Below are 15,082 nucleotides of genomic sequence, written 5' to 3'. Positions count from 1 at the left end.
GCTCAGAGAAGTGAAGTAGCCTATCCACAGAGCCACACTAAATGACAGGGCCAAATGTCTGGCTCCAAAGAATATGTCTCTCACTACTGTACTCTGAACATTTCTCATAGATTGTCCATTATTTTGCACGTTGGCCCATCAGTTTCCATTGAGAGGTGGGATGTTTTCCTTGTCCCTGGAGTCTGGACCCGTGGTCGCAGTGATGTTGCTCACTGGCTGGGCCCAACCGACCCCCCATCTCCCTGTGGAATGTTTCTTCTTAGAGGCTAGTGCTGTCCTGAACTGACAACTGTCAGGAGACCATGACCTTGGCTGGAACTCCCCTGGCTAGGCCTCTACTCACCCTGCAGAGTTCCACTTAAATCCCCATCTTGATAGAACTGAAAGGGACAAAATAGTTGTTGCTTTAGGCCACCAAGTGTTAGGGCGATGGTATGCATCCAAAGAAATTTGAAATGCAAGTCAATACTCTTGCTCTTCAGTGTGCAGGGGAAACGGGGGTACCACATGGAAACAGTCTTAGGTCTGACAGGCTCCGAGAGAGCTTGCAGGCATCAGCTCATCTCACTGGGTTGCTCTGAGGAGCCCTGAGCACCATGCCAGGGGGAGCATATCCTGTTAAAGTTCCCATGCATGGAGCCCTGCCCTATAGAGTGCCAACTTAGCCAGAATCTCAGACTTTCAGTGCATTATTAAAGAAACTGCATTGTAGGAAGAGTCTCTCTCTCCTTTTCTCTCTCTCTCTCTCTCACACACATTTCTCTCTGTCTTTCTCTCTCTCTCTCTCACACACACACACATGCATGCACACACAGGGCTAGGGCTGAGGCTCAGGATTTCAGAATTTTCCCTCAGTTTGCTATATTACCTGGAATTTATCTTCTCCACACTCAAATCTGTTCCTTGTCCATTATAATGTCTGAAAGGAGCCTTCTAGTTAGAGAAAAAAGAATCCAAACAAGCAAACAAAATGAAGAAAACCGAACTATCTCAATAAAAATAAAAACTAAGTTCTGTTAGAACCTGTTTTAAATATTTTTAAAGTTCCTAAGAGTAAACCTCCCTTGACAAGGCAGCTTGTTTGATCTCTACTCTGGCCCGAGTTGCTTCATCCCTGTCTCTGCTCTTCTCTTTGTAAGCCAGTGTTTGAACCAAGCTCACCACAAAGCATTGTCATCAAATTGGATTTGCAAACAGTCATTAACAGAAGCCATAGCTTGTGAAATTGCTATGAAGGAGCTGGTGAAGAGCAAATTAGCGGAAAGCAAATTAGCATTGCAGAGGAGAAGTTGGGGGAAGTTTGTGTGCTCATTCCTTTTGTTGTCTACAAATTGTTGTTTTTGTTCTTGAGGTACTGGGAAGTTGCAGTGGAAATGGAGTCCCCCGTGTGGGGGCTGCATCCACACAGACACCACAGGCTTCCACAGAACCACAGCCACGTGGCGTCGATAGTGGCAGTAATCCCAACATCAGGTTCAAGAGTCACCTGTAATGTGCCATGCAAATTTTCTGGAGCATGAGATCAGATGTGAATAAGACAGGATTGTGTCCTTGCACGCCTCCTAGACAGAGAAAAAAGAGATAACCCATAGGGGAGTGAGTGCTAACTCAGAGCACGGATACTGCCAGGTTAATTAACTCTATCCCAGCACTAGGAAGCCATCCCTGACCTCTAGAACTTGATCCAATGCCCATTATACTTTTTAAAGGTCCCTGGTCTTTTCATTCACAGCATCTGCTGCAGATGGAAATCGCATTTGACAGTGAGGCATGGCCCCCTACAACGTCAGTCCAGAGGACCAAAGAGTATGACTTTTTATTCGCTACTGAATCCCCGGTACCCTGTCCACCGCCTCCCACAAAGTCAGTCCCTGGGGTGCAGTTTGTTACATGTAACAGAGGAGTAGAAGATCTGAGAAGCCTTCCTTCAGAGTGGGATATCTGAATTAGCTTTGAAGGATGAATCGAAGTCGCCATCCAAAACAGCAGGAATAAAAGTAAATCTAAAATTAATGACAGCTTGAAAGGGAAGTAGGACCTCACATTCCCCTTTATTATGGGATTCACAGTGCTCTCTCCTAAAGCTCACAGACACCCGGATCTTTAAGGAGGGAAGTTTTGTGATGGAACAAGCCAGGCAGAAATAAATGTTAGGGGGTCAGTGTATTCTAAGCCCAGTTCCTGTCACTGTTTGCTATGTGTCCTTTAGTATGTAGCCTAACTTCTCTGAGCCTTTGAGAGTAAGCTGCTTCATCCAGTTAGAATCCAATGTAATTTGTTTGCAGTTACAGATAATACTCAATAGATTTGTACTATTATGATTCCTGTGCATTATAACACACACACACACACACACACACACACACACACACACACACACATACACAAGGCACTAATATATATATCCCTGTTTTGATTTTCCTCACCTTGGTTAGAGGGGCAGGTCACAATTACTTTGCAGGAAGAGCCACCCTCAAGTCTACAGCCAGTATGCTGGATACCCATAACTTCAGTGGTCAGTGCCAGGCTATGGGAGTTTGGAACATGCTGCCGGCCCTGGTTTTAAATTCCCAGTCATCTAGATTCCAGCTGTGTAGGGTAGATGTGCTTCCCAGGCACTTGGAGCCTCGGTTTAATTCTTTTGAAAATGGGATAATAATGCCCAATTCCATCGTCTATTTTTAATCATCTCTATGCGACAAAATGAAAGTCATATCCCTACTGCAGTAAGAATGATTGCACCGCAAGTTAATATAGATCATTAACACCAGAGTCTCACACAGGGCTTAAGTTTCTCTTGGCAATGATGTTTACTCCTGCAGAAGTAGACAAAAGGGAACGGGAACTACCAAGGAAGAGGACGTGGAGGAATTTGCAAGTGGCCTGGGCTTTCGGGATGGGCTTGGATGGATGAGGGGCTGGGAACTTTGTGCAGACGAAGCAGTCTGGGTTTGGGCCAGATGCAGAAGGGCAGAAATGCCTGGAAGATGTTTCAGACTGAATCGGGGGCTTGTATGGCAAGAATGCAATGTGTGTTGAAGAGGTGATGCATGACGCGAGTTGAAATGTGGGAAATTATCAGAGAAATGATAACATTCATTTGAACACACTGGGTTACAGAACATGTACAGATTAGTTTTAGTTGACAGTTCTACCTAGTTCTCAAAATGGTGGGATGGGCATTCCTTAAAGAGATAGCATGGGTAGAAAATCACTCACCCATTCATTTACATACTTATTCCCTCATCCATTCACTCAAAACATTGACTGTGCTGGTCAAAGTTGCTACACAGTAAACTTCGTAATGCATGTCTTCACTTCACATGTAATTTGTAAAGGTAGCTCTCATAACCCTTCATTTATTGGTTCAGGTTCAGAAAAATTAAAGACAACATCTTTGAGATATCCTCTTATTTAAAGATATAACAGGAGCTTTAGAGAAACCATGTTAAAGGTCACACTTCAAAATATAAATAGCATGGAAGAAACTTTCAATTTTCTTTATTGAAATACACATTGTAAAATGCACATAAATGTGCATAATCATGATGGATTTTTCCAAATTCAAAGATCCAGTCCAGACGCCCCTAGCTCAAAAAGTGGAAAAGATCCCAGTAACCCTACCCCCCCAACTTCACCATCCAGCACCTGCCCGTGGCTCTTACCTCTTGACTTCTAACAACATAAATTAGTGTTGACTGGGTTTGGACAGATGGATAAAAATGAGAGCACAGTACATGTTCTTTTATGTCTGGATTATTTTTGCTCAAACCGTATTTGACAATTCATACTTAAAAAGCATTAATATACCACAGTTCATTTGCCCATCCCAATTAAATTTGTGTAATTTCCAGTACTGGGGAATGATAGCAATATTCTTATATATTTTAATGCATAAATGCACATAATTTCATTGAGCATTAATAATGAATGTCAGGGGTTGCATAATAGGGTATGCCTATGTTTAGTTTTATTAAACACTGCTAAATATTTTTAGTAGTTACATAATTTAATCCAGAGCTAGATAAAAATTTCAGTTATTTCAAACCCACACTCACAGTTATCATTTAAAAAAAAGTTTAGCTCTTCTTTTCAATGTGAAGTGGTACCATATTATGATTTGAATCTACATTTACCAGATTACAAAGGAAAGTGGACATCACCTCATATAATTATTTGTACATACGATATTTAGATGTAGCATTGCAGGCTATTTCTTTCTTGCTGTGCTTACCATATGAATATTTCCCAGGACGGGTGAACTTCTTGATGGCACAATTTAAATCCCATTCCCTTATGTGTTTTGAGCACCTAGGTCAGTGTGTGATCAAATCTCAGGCCACACCAGGACTGAAGGCTCAGCTACTCTGTGCCTTGCTGCCGTTCACCTTGGTGCTCTTCAGTCTATCCTGAAGAGAGTGCATAGAAGCTTCTCTGTGAGCCAGGGCGTCATTCCAAATGGAATGTTTGGTTAAGCCAATGAACGTGACGGATACCAACAATGGACATTCTAATAGAACGGCTTTGGGAGCATCCTTTCATGGCTTAGACCCGCTTTCTTTCTGGGTGACTTTATGAGTCCCTGAAGAGGATCTTACCCCCTCCTCACTGGTGTGGACCCTTGCTCAGAGTGACAATCTTCTCGCCAGTGGCATTTGATGTTTCCAAGTAAGTGAGGTGGCTGAAATAGAAGCCCTCGAATGTGTGCACTTTGGATCAAGTCCTGCTTCTCATTTACTCTGAACTTTGGTCAGGTTGTGTGTGTTCTCCCATCTGTAATAGTGGAGTAATTTTAGCCACCGGAAAGTTCATTGTTACATGTGGATGACGTACTGTCCTGAGCCACACATGAACAGTCATTCAATGCCAGCCCTACTTATTAATAGTAAGACTTGAAATATATAATTTTAAAATTAAGTAAGATGTAATGAACATGCTATTGGCTCAATATGATTTTTTGATGGTTTTGTGACAGACACGATTTGAAGTGAGAAATCAGCAGAATGGAATATGGCTAAACACTGCAGAGAAAGAAAAAAACTGAGAAATACTATTCTTAAAATGTTATGGGATGCACCAGTGCCTCATGCCTGTAATCCTACTCAGGAAGTTGAGATCTTAGGAGTGTGGTTTGAAGCCAGCCTGGGCAAGAAAGTCCATGAGACTCTTATTTCCAATTAAGCACCAAAAAAGCCAGAAGTGGAGCTGTGGCTCAAGTGGTAGAGGGCTAGCTTTGAGCAACAAAGCTCAGGGACAGCGCCCAGGCCCTGAGGTAAAGCCCCAGGACTGACACAAAAAACACATTTAATAGGATGATTGGTTTTAGTAAGTATCATGGATTCCAATTTCAGAAAGCAAATCCAAAATGAAATCTTGAATGTTCCCTTCTGTTTCCCATATGTCATCCAGCACTGTTTCGTTGAAACAATGACTCAATGCCTATAAGACCAGATACAAAAGCCCAGAGAGAGGCAGAGGGGGATTATAGGTGGGCTTCAGATGGATCTTGTGCTACTGATTCTTACCTGTGCATCCCTCAACAATCCCTTAGTCCAATAGGACTGTGACTTTTTCTGGTGAAAATTGGGGAAATCACACATATTTACTAAAATAATGTATAAAATGTATAAAAGTCAGATGCTTGCCATTGATAAATAATTTTATCAAAGGTTGACTTTGATGATCACTTTGTGTGGTTACTGTGGTGATGTCTATAAAGGCATTAAAGGTAAACATGTCTACTTGTGTTTCCCAAGCCTGAACCTAGGGCTCCAGACTTGAGGTTCAAACTCTAGGAGTTCCACATACAAAGTCAAGCAATTTGGGCCTTGTAGACCACATTAAGAGCTAAGGGGGAGGGCAGAGAAAATGATTGTTTTCATTGCAGTCACGGAAAGACAATTTTAGAGTATCTTCCTTGGTTTGGAGTATAGACCTGAGTTTTAGACTACATACAGAGTAATATGGGGGCAGGAGGAGAGAGGTATGTGTAATTATTGAACAATCCTAGTCAAAGAAGGGTCATGCTGATCATTGTTTCCTTCCTGAGAAGTTTAGATGGCTAGTAGAATTACCATGGGTGGTCTGTTGAGGGGTTGCTGTTGTTATGTAGGGGTAGTTTGGGATCCTTATTATTGATTAGAATCAGTCCTCCCTCCTGGGGGATTACAAAGTAACTGCAGAGAATAGCTTGGAGCAAAGACACATACAGAATACAGGCAGGCATGCTGAACTTTCTTCTGCCTTTAGTTCATTCTTGGCTAGTAAAAGCAGCTTTTAGACACCTCTTACCATATGAATGAAACTGCTGAGAACAAGAATTATGCTTTTCTCCCCAGCTCACTGCCTTTCCTGCCTAAGCCAGTATCTGAAATACACTGGTGCTTAATAACCAACTTCTGAATGAGTAAGTGAACTAGACAGATTTGGCTTCCCAGGGCAGCAAATGGGGGACAGGTAGACCAAAATCATGGTGAAGCAAGATAAATGATCGGTATGCATGTTGTTATATTTTATTCCAACTACATAAGAATACATGGAACAAAGTAAGTGCCAGATTGCATCCTAAGCATGGGACAGGTATCGGACAGTCCCTTGCTCTTAGAAGATGGCTGCATTAATATCTCATTTTGCAAATCAAAAAAGTTCCAGGAGGTTAGGGATTTGCTCAGGATCATACAAGTAATAAGTGGCTACACCATATGACCGAAACCCCCAAGTCTGAACCATTCTGCAGCCTGGCTACACTATTCTCTTAGTTTCCTACCCTCCATTATTCAGTTACTTGTGTACTCCAGAAGTACAAAGATAAGATAATCAACAGTAGATGCCCTGTGGACTGCTTTTATAAGCTGAGTTGAATATTGCAACATGGGAGAGCATTATAGAGTGGGGAGAGACATTAAAATGATCAGTATAGTTGGGCCAGCGGAAGAAACAGGAGGCTGAGCTGTAGGGAGGAGGGGGAGTGCTCACGGGTCACATCAGCGCTGGTATGGAATACCATGTCACCAAAGGTGCACTTTAGTTTCTAGTGGAGCCTATGGAGAAACCAGTGGAGAGTTTTGATAATGAGCCGTGTTTCATGACAGGACAGGGGGCTTACCGGATGACAGCAAGTTAAGTTAGGAACTCACTATCTCGCATTCTGGGACTCAGGAGAGTCAGGCCAGAGCCTGCTGATCAACTACCTTTGCTCCCTCTGTCTTCAACCACTTAAATCACCTCCGGTCTGCAAGGTGAGCTTCAGCTCTGCTCCTCAGCAAGCGGAAGGAGCCCAGCATGGGCTGCTTTGCCCCGGCTTCCATCTGCTCTCTGCTGTAGCCATCCCATGTTCAGGCTGCCTTTCCCTCCCTGCGTCTCACTTTCTAAACTCTAAACTGAGAGAACTGGCCCAGAAAGTTCCCTCCTGGGCAAAGATTCTATGATTAAATCCTTTGTCATTGTCACCACAGATGGCTGAACTTGGATCTGTGAGAGCATGGAGGGAGTTGGGGTCAGTGCCACATCGCAGACCAGCGTTGCTGCTGCTCAGACAGCTGTGCTGGCCAGATAGCCTCCCAGCTTCTGGGCGGAAAGCTTCGCAATTCCAATTTACAAAAAGAATGTCTGCTTTCTGTAGGTGGATTTATGCTTCTTTCTTTAAAGGACTGTTTTCTAATTCGTTCATTTCTGTATTAAGTCATTGTGCACAGGGGTTGTAACTTACCATTTTGTGCGTACAATACATCTTGGTCAATGTCACCCCTTTCATACTTCTCCTCCATCTCCCCGCCCCCCCCCCCCACAGGTTACCTGGAAACGTTTTTGATTAGCCTATGGTAGTGGCACATAGGGGAGTTCTATTAATATATATTTTTTATTATAAAGATACTGTACAGAGGGGTTAAAGTTCCATGAGGAGAGTTGTTTGTTTGTTTCATTTCCAGATGCAAATACAAAGTACCTTCATCAACTTAACCACTTTATTTCTCCCTCACTCCTTCTCCTTAAAACCATTCCAGTAGGTTTCATGGTTCTATTTTCACACACACATATAAAGTACTTTGAATATATGAACATATTCTACCTTCTAACCTCAAATCCAAAGGTAAACCAACAAAAAACAAAACAAAAGAGCAGAAAAATCAGTCCTAAATCTCTCTACATCAAGAATGAGAGTGTATGTCTACCTGCCGCCCACCCCCTGATATTTATCTGATCTCACCCTTGCATCATTTAAGTTTTACATAATGTTTCCTGTTATCCTAGGATTTTCTCTTTTGGTTCTCTGGGGGGGGGTCTTTCTATTCCTTTGACAGACAGCAGTTGATTGTGTCCCCCATTCTCCTCTGAACTTGACCAGGGTTGAGGACACAAGTATTCTCTGAACAAATTCTTTCAAACTATTTCCTTTTCCCCCCCAGAATAAAGAAACTACTGTAATTCTAGTTTAAGGTATGTTTGTGGAGCCTCAGCAGAAAACATAGTAGTGGCAATGCCCTCTTCTCTCTCTTCTCTCTCTCTTCTCTGTCTCTGTCTGTCTGTCTGTCTGTCTGTCTATCTGTCTGTCTCTGTCTCTCTCTCTCTCTCTCCACACCTCTTGCAAACTGCCTTAATCCAATCAGACTTTTCCTTGTTTCTAGATTGGATTAAATTATTGTTGGTCACTTGAAAAATCTCCTATAACTATCACTTGTCCCCAAACTACTTTTGAAACTGCGAGTTATTTGCTATTAAATTACTAACTTTATAGTCAGATTCAAAAGTGTGCATTTTTGTGAAGCTTAAAATCAAGGGCGACCTGTTTGGGTGTTTAGTGTTCTGAAGTGCCATCTCTCCTGGAGGCTTTTGGGAACAGTGTCCCATCACCTCAATGGGCTGTGGTGCAGAAATAGCTTCTGCACTGGAAGGAAACATGCTCCCTCCTTTCAGAGAAATGATCATCACAGCCCTTCATACTCAGCCATGAAGACCATTAGAGTTTCAATTCCGCAGAGACACTTATCCCAAGAAAGTTCATAAAATATCCTCTCCGTTCATTACTTAAATGGAAACTAAAGGAATTGTCTCACATCATAATGTGAGCCCCAGTGTGTGTGTGTGTGTGTGTGTGTGTGTGTGTGTGTGTGTGTGTGTGTGTACTAAGTTATCTTAGATATCCTTTGTTCTTTTAAAGTCACTGGTAAATGGCTTTTCTAAAAACTGTAGAAAATGTTATATATCATCTTGCAAGTAAAGTCAGTATTATAGGGGTATTGGCAGGTGTTGGACTAACTAAGATAAAGGGGGGAATAACAGAACATTTGTCACCTAATCTCCCATGTGGTGACCTCTCAAAAGCTCTAGAAAATTAATTTACCTACACAATGACATCAACTGGGCTCATCATGGCCCTGGGGAAATGAGTATTTTTTTAGTCATTTCTTCTAGAAGAAGCAAGTGGCTCCAGAAATTAATTGTGAGCACTGTAGGCAAGAGAAAAATGATTATTGTCTATTCTTCTTCTTTTACCGAGTTCACCCGTTCACTCATGGAGGGGTAATCCAGAACTGAGAAGTACAGGCTTAGTACAATATGGTCTCTAACCTGGCTGAGATGAGTGTTTTTAAGAGCAATCAATAATGTATAGTAGAATATGCTCCAGGTACGTTTGAAATTTCAGAGAAGAGACATTGCGACCCAAAGGGAAGGTTGGTAGGGAAAGCTTCCCTGATCGCTGGATAGGAGGTCCTTCAAGGTACCTCATTAAATATACATAGGAATCTGCACGAAGGTAGGAAGGAAACTGATGAGCAAAGTCTTGGGAGGAGGGGCTCACAGATGGGGAGAGAGGGGACATGAATCTAGAAAGTGCCCTTACAACCTGAAGGGTGAGAAATAAAAATGTGTACAATTATAAAACATTCAAACTAAGAAAAACAGAGAGATTCCCCAACCATGGGGAGCAGAAGCTTGATAAATTAAAAAGTATCCTAGCATACAGATTGCCCAAAGCCGTATGTGCACAAAACATTGAAGGCTAGCTTGTGGAGAGAAAGCAGAGAAATGACTGCACTCTTTAAAGAAAATTGGAATCAGAGGTAGATGAATCCCAGAGGTCTGAAATCCTGCATAGGAAACCGTTGATACCCTCTGTGTGCCTATCTCTGTGTGCATGTGAAAATCTACCCCTAACTTAGCAGCCGAAAACAATCAACCTCTCACCTGCCCCCTGGCATGCATCAGATCTAGCAAGAGAGCCCAAGCAAGGCAGAAGCCAGAAGCCTTCTTATCGCGGAAGAGGATTACACAAAGCTACAGATACAGGGTTGGGGTCACTGGGCTATCTTAGAATAGGCCTACTGTACACACTGCGTCTACTAATACCAGAAATCCCAGGGCACAATCTGTTTACACCACTGAGGAAATCAGTGCAGAATCTCTTCAGCCTCCTGTCCTGGTGCCTCTCTTACTACCTTTTAGTCCCACTTAGGCAGGAAAACGCTTGCTGCTTCCTCTACCTCTCTTACCCGCAGGGAGAACTCTTGTCTACCATCCATTCCAGTCAGGCTTGTCTTCTCCATTGTTTCTGAAGAACCTTTCACATCTGTCACCAGAGCTAAATACTCCTAGTGCAAAGGACCATCTTGCACATGAGTTTAGGATATGGGATCCAAATCTGCTCTTTGGGGGCTGAGTCAAGCTCTAGAACCTTCTGCAACTCAGGCTTCCATTTCCTCCTCCACTTTACCAGCCTTATTTCGACCTTGCTTTCATTTATGATGTGGAAAACCCTCAAAAAGAGAGCAAGATTACTCATCTGTTTCTTTGCACACCCTTGTTCCAGGGATTTCTCAGCCTTGGTCAGCTGTTGCTCGAGGGGGACCCCTGGCCTTTCTGCTCAATGGCAGTGATAGGCACCAGCTAAGAAAACCAAAAATGTCATCAGATACAGCCAGCCCCCTCGTGGAAGCAGTGGAAGATTCAGGAACTTCACTGGATTTAGCATTGGATGGGTTCTGAGGGGGAGGAGGAGGGTGGGCAGAGGAAGATTCAAAGGAATGTGTCCATATGCCAAGTTTTCAGGGTCACTCTGCCTGGGGCACAAGGTCGAGTTCCTGCCCCGCAATCTCACCGCGTGTTCATCCCCTAGATTTCTGCTTTCTGGATTAATTTACCAGGGCTCAATCAGAGTGCCCCTTAGTGACAAAGCGCGGAAACAGACTCCCGATTATATGAAGCCTCCATGTTTCTTGGGGGTCAGTATCTGAAAATCCACTTGAATACCTTCTTCCCCCCCAACAACTCAAATGCCACGCATGGTCTCGGGCTGGCTACTTGGTTCTGCCAAGTGGAGTAAGTGCATGTGTGGCGGCAGGTTTGTCTGGCATGTGAATGGTCAGATGGAGAAAGGAAGTGAAGAGGGCTTCTTTCTTCTGAAAGTGCAGGGTGTGGAGAAGCTGTCTCAGGGGGTCGCCAGTAAGTTTGTGGTGGAGTAAATCGGATGAAGTATTTTCTTGTCTTAGTTTGTGCTGCTATGGCAGGTTGTGGGTCGAGTGACTTAAGCAATAAGCATTTTTTTTTTTTGTTATCAGAGTCATGGAGGCTCAGATGGGTAAAAGTAAGATGTGGACAGAGAGGATGTCTGGTAAGGACCCAGTTAGTTTGCAGCCAATTCTCTTCCTATGTGTATGTGTATGGTGTGTGTGTGTGTGTGTGTGTGTATGGTGTGTGTGTGTGTATGGTGTGTGTGTGTGTGTGAATACTGGGGCTTGAACTCAGTGTGTGTGTGTGTGTGTATGGTGTGTGTGTGTGTGTGTGTATGGTGTGTATGTGTGTGTGTGTGTGAATACTGGGGCTTGAACTCCGTGCCTGGATAGTGTCACTTAGCTTTTTTGTTCAAGGCTGATACTCTTCCACTTCCAAAATTTTGCTGATAGATTGGAGCTGTGAGTCTTGGGGACTGTACTGTTTCGTTGGCTTTGGATGAAGAGCCTCAGATCTCAGCCAACTGAGTGGCCCGGATAAGAGTCATGAGACATCCATGCTCAGTTCATATTAAGACTCTAATTGAGTTCATGAAGGCCCTGTTCTCATCATCTCGGGACTTTGCAAAGGCTGCACCTACAAATGCCCTCATGCCAGGGTTTCTGGCTTTATTTATTTATTTATTTTTGGTCCGGTTGTGGGGCATGAACTCTGGGCCTGGGCGCTGTCCCTCAGCTCTTCAGCTCAAGGCGAGCGTTCTACTGTTTGAGCTACAGCGCCACTTCCAGTTTTCTGGTGGTTTATTGGAGATAAAAGTTTCCTGGACTTTCCTGCCCCGGCTGGCTTGGACCACAATCCTCAGATCTCAGCCTCCTGAGTAGCTAGGCATAAGCCACCGGCACCGGGCTAGGAGATTCTTTTTTTTTTGGGGGGGGGTCCAGTCATGGGGCCTGAACTCTGGGCCTGGGCGCTGTCCCTCAGCTCTTCAGCTCAAGGCTAGCGCTCTACCACTTGAGCCACAGCGCCACTTCTGGCTTTTTTCTTTTTGCTTATGTGGTGCTGAGGAATCGAACCCAGGGCCTTATGCATGCAAGGCAAGCGCTCTACCACTGATCCACCTTCTCAGCCCCTGGAGCTTTATTTTTGAGGAAGTATGCAGCACTGTGGTTGTTTTTTCTACCCTCTAGTCTAATTTGCTCTTTTCACTTTTGCTTGGGAGCAGAAGTTGAGTGGCTGTGAATACCAGCTCCGGGGGCAAACCCACACTGTCCTTTCTTTCATGGGGCCTTGGAAGAAAGGCTGACTCTCCTTGTGCCTTTGGTAGGGAGCACCGGCCCTGGTGGACGGGGGTCGGTTAGTGAGCACCGGCCCTGGTGGGCGGGGTCGGTTAGTGAGCACTGGCCCTGGTGGGTGGGGGTCAGTTAGGGAGCACTGGCCCTGGTGAACGGGGGTCAGTTAGGGAGCACTGGCCCTGGTGGGCGGGGTCGGTTAGTGAGCACTGGCCCTGGTGGGCGGGGTCAGTTAGGGAGCACCAGCCCTGGTGGGCGGGGTCGGTTAGGGAGCACCAGCCCTGGTGGGCGGGGTCGGTTAGTGAGCACTAGCCTGCAAGGAGCACCTCTGAATGCTGTTTATTACTATTAACTGAAGATGCTTATTTTATTCCTTCCCCACCCCCAAATAAGGAATCCTTCTTCAGTAAGTGCCCCAATATTTTGAGACCTAATGCAAGACCAAAAACACCATCTGAGGATACAGGGAAGAAGCTGGAGTCTGTCCAAGAGGCGATGTTCCTGGTGCTTCAGAGTCTACAGGTGTTTAAGGCAGGAGTTGACCCTTAGCTGCTTTGTCTCTTTTTCTCTGCACACATACCTTACTGTCTTAGAAAGCATCTGCCTCAATTTCTCTTTCTGTCTCTGTTATTGTATGTCTTTTTTCTCTCTTTCTCTGTCTCTTTGTCTCTCTGTCTGTCTGTCTGCCTCTCTCTCTCCTCTCTCTCTCGTCCTTCCTCCTCCCATACACACAGGAAAGACACACTGTAGGCAATTGAAGACTCTCTAGCTGGCCCTGGAACAGCACATCCATGATGCATAGAGGCCGGTCAAAAGCAGGCCTGATTTCCCAGAATGCTGATTCATCCTAGGAAGATCCACTTACGCCCATTGGTTCTCAGAACTGATAGCATGCACTTGCCATCATGGCTCTAACATGCATTACCCTTCAGTCACATTCCTCACCCAGCTCTGGGGAAAGGACACTGAATTCATTACCTTTGTAGAAAAACGTTGGATGAAACAGGAGGACTCTTTTTCTTGGATTTCCCAGGTCTGTGGCTGTGGCAGTCAAGGTTAAAAGACATTTTTAAATTTGTTTTTGTTGTTGAAAGCTAAGAAAATGGATAGATTGGGAAATGTCTCTGGGACTGATAGTTGGCTCAGAGCCTAGACCCTGATCAGATAGGCTCCTCTCAAGCATGTGGGTGTCATTCATTCAGAAAGATCAGCGGAGCGCTCTGTGCCTCCCACAGCTTGCTCATGCCTGGCAGGGTTAGGATTTAGTTTTGAGCTGGAGGGAGGAGAACTGAGGAGGCAGCTACCGCTCTGAAGGCTCAGAAAGCTGTTCAGGCTTCAAGGCTGCCACACAGCTTTTCTGAGTGTAGCTTGAACTCTCAGGGCAGAGGAAGGCCCGCACAATGAGAATTCCATACATGGCAAAGGTTCTGAGCCCAGCTCAGGTGGTTTATGCCTGTAACCCTAGCTACTTAGGAGGCCGAGATCTAAAGATGGTGATTCGGTGCTGAATGATTTGAACCTAATAGCTCTGGACTGGCCACAAGCCTTCCCACCAGGCTTTCAGGTTTTCTTCACCCCATATAGTCCCTGAGATTCAATGCTAATAAAAATCTGGAAGTGGTGCTGTGGCTCAAGTGTTAGAGTGCTAGTTCAAGCCCTGGGACTGGAAAAAAAGAATAGAAAAGAAAAGAAAAAGGTTCTGTTCTAGATCTGTTAGGAGAGTTGTACAAGGAATTATTCTAAAGATTCTGGGAAGTATTAGAAGCAAGAGACATCTATCATCACTGCCCAATGTTTCCTTAGTTTGGTTAGTCATGGGAGTCAAATAATATTTTACATTAAAATACTCTCTAGCCTCCCAAAGGGAAATATTATGAACCCCAAAACATTTAATGAATTCTCAAATAGGTCATTGACATATTGAGCTAGGCATTTTTTTTCTGATTGATGGGAGGAGGGGGAGGAGGGTGTCCTTATGTGAAGTTGAGGGGTGGTCTTGAACTCAGATAGCTTAGTCTGGCCTCAAACCTATGATCCTTCTGCCTCAGACTCCCAAGTGCTTGTCATTTGTGATATTTTTTTCTCCCAGAAGTCTTGAAATGGTTGATATTAGCTTTGTACAAAGTCACCAAGTTTTAGGAAATCAAACCTAAGTAGCCGTCCCTATTCAGAGACAACACTTCTCATTCACTATAGTTGTTTGGAACATGGACCTATACAGGGCTTATTACAACTATGGGATTGGAGTTATTTAAAATTAGAGGAACAGGTTAGTTCTTGTGGAGGTAGAATGAGGCTGTAGGTAGTCATGGGAGAGAAGCCCTTGTTGCCTGGGGAGCCGGGAA

This window comes from Dipodomys ordii, unplaced genomic scaffold, assembly GCF_000151885.1.
Source record: "Dipodomys ordii isolate 6190 unplaced genomic scaffold, Dord_2.0 Scaffold82, whole genome shotgun sequence".
In the NCBI taxonomy this organism is placed as follows: Eukaryota; Metazoa; Chordata; class Mammalia; order Rodentia; family Heteromyidae; genus Dipodomys; species Dipodomys ordii.
Note: the sequence above shows the minus strand (reverse complement) of the source record.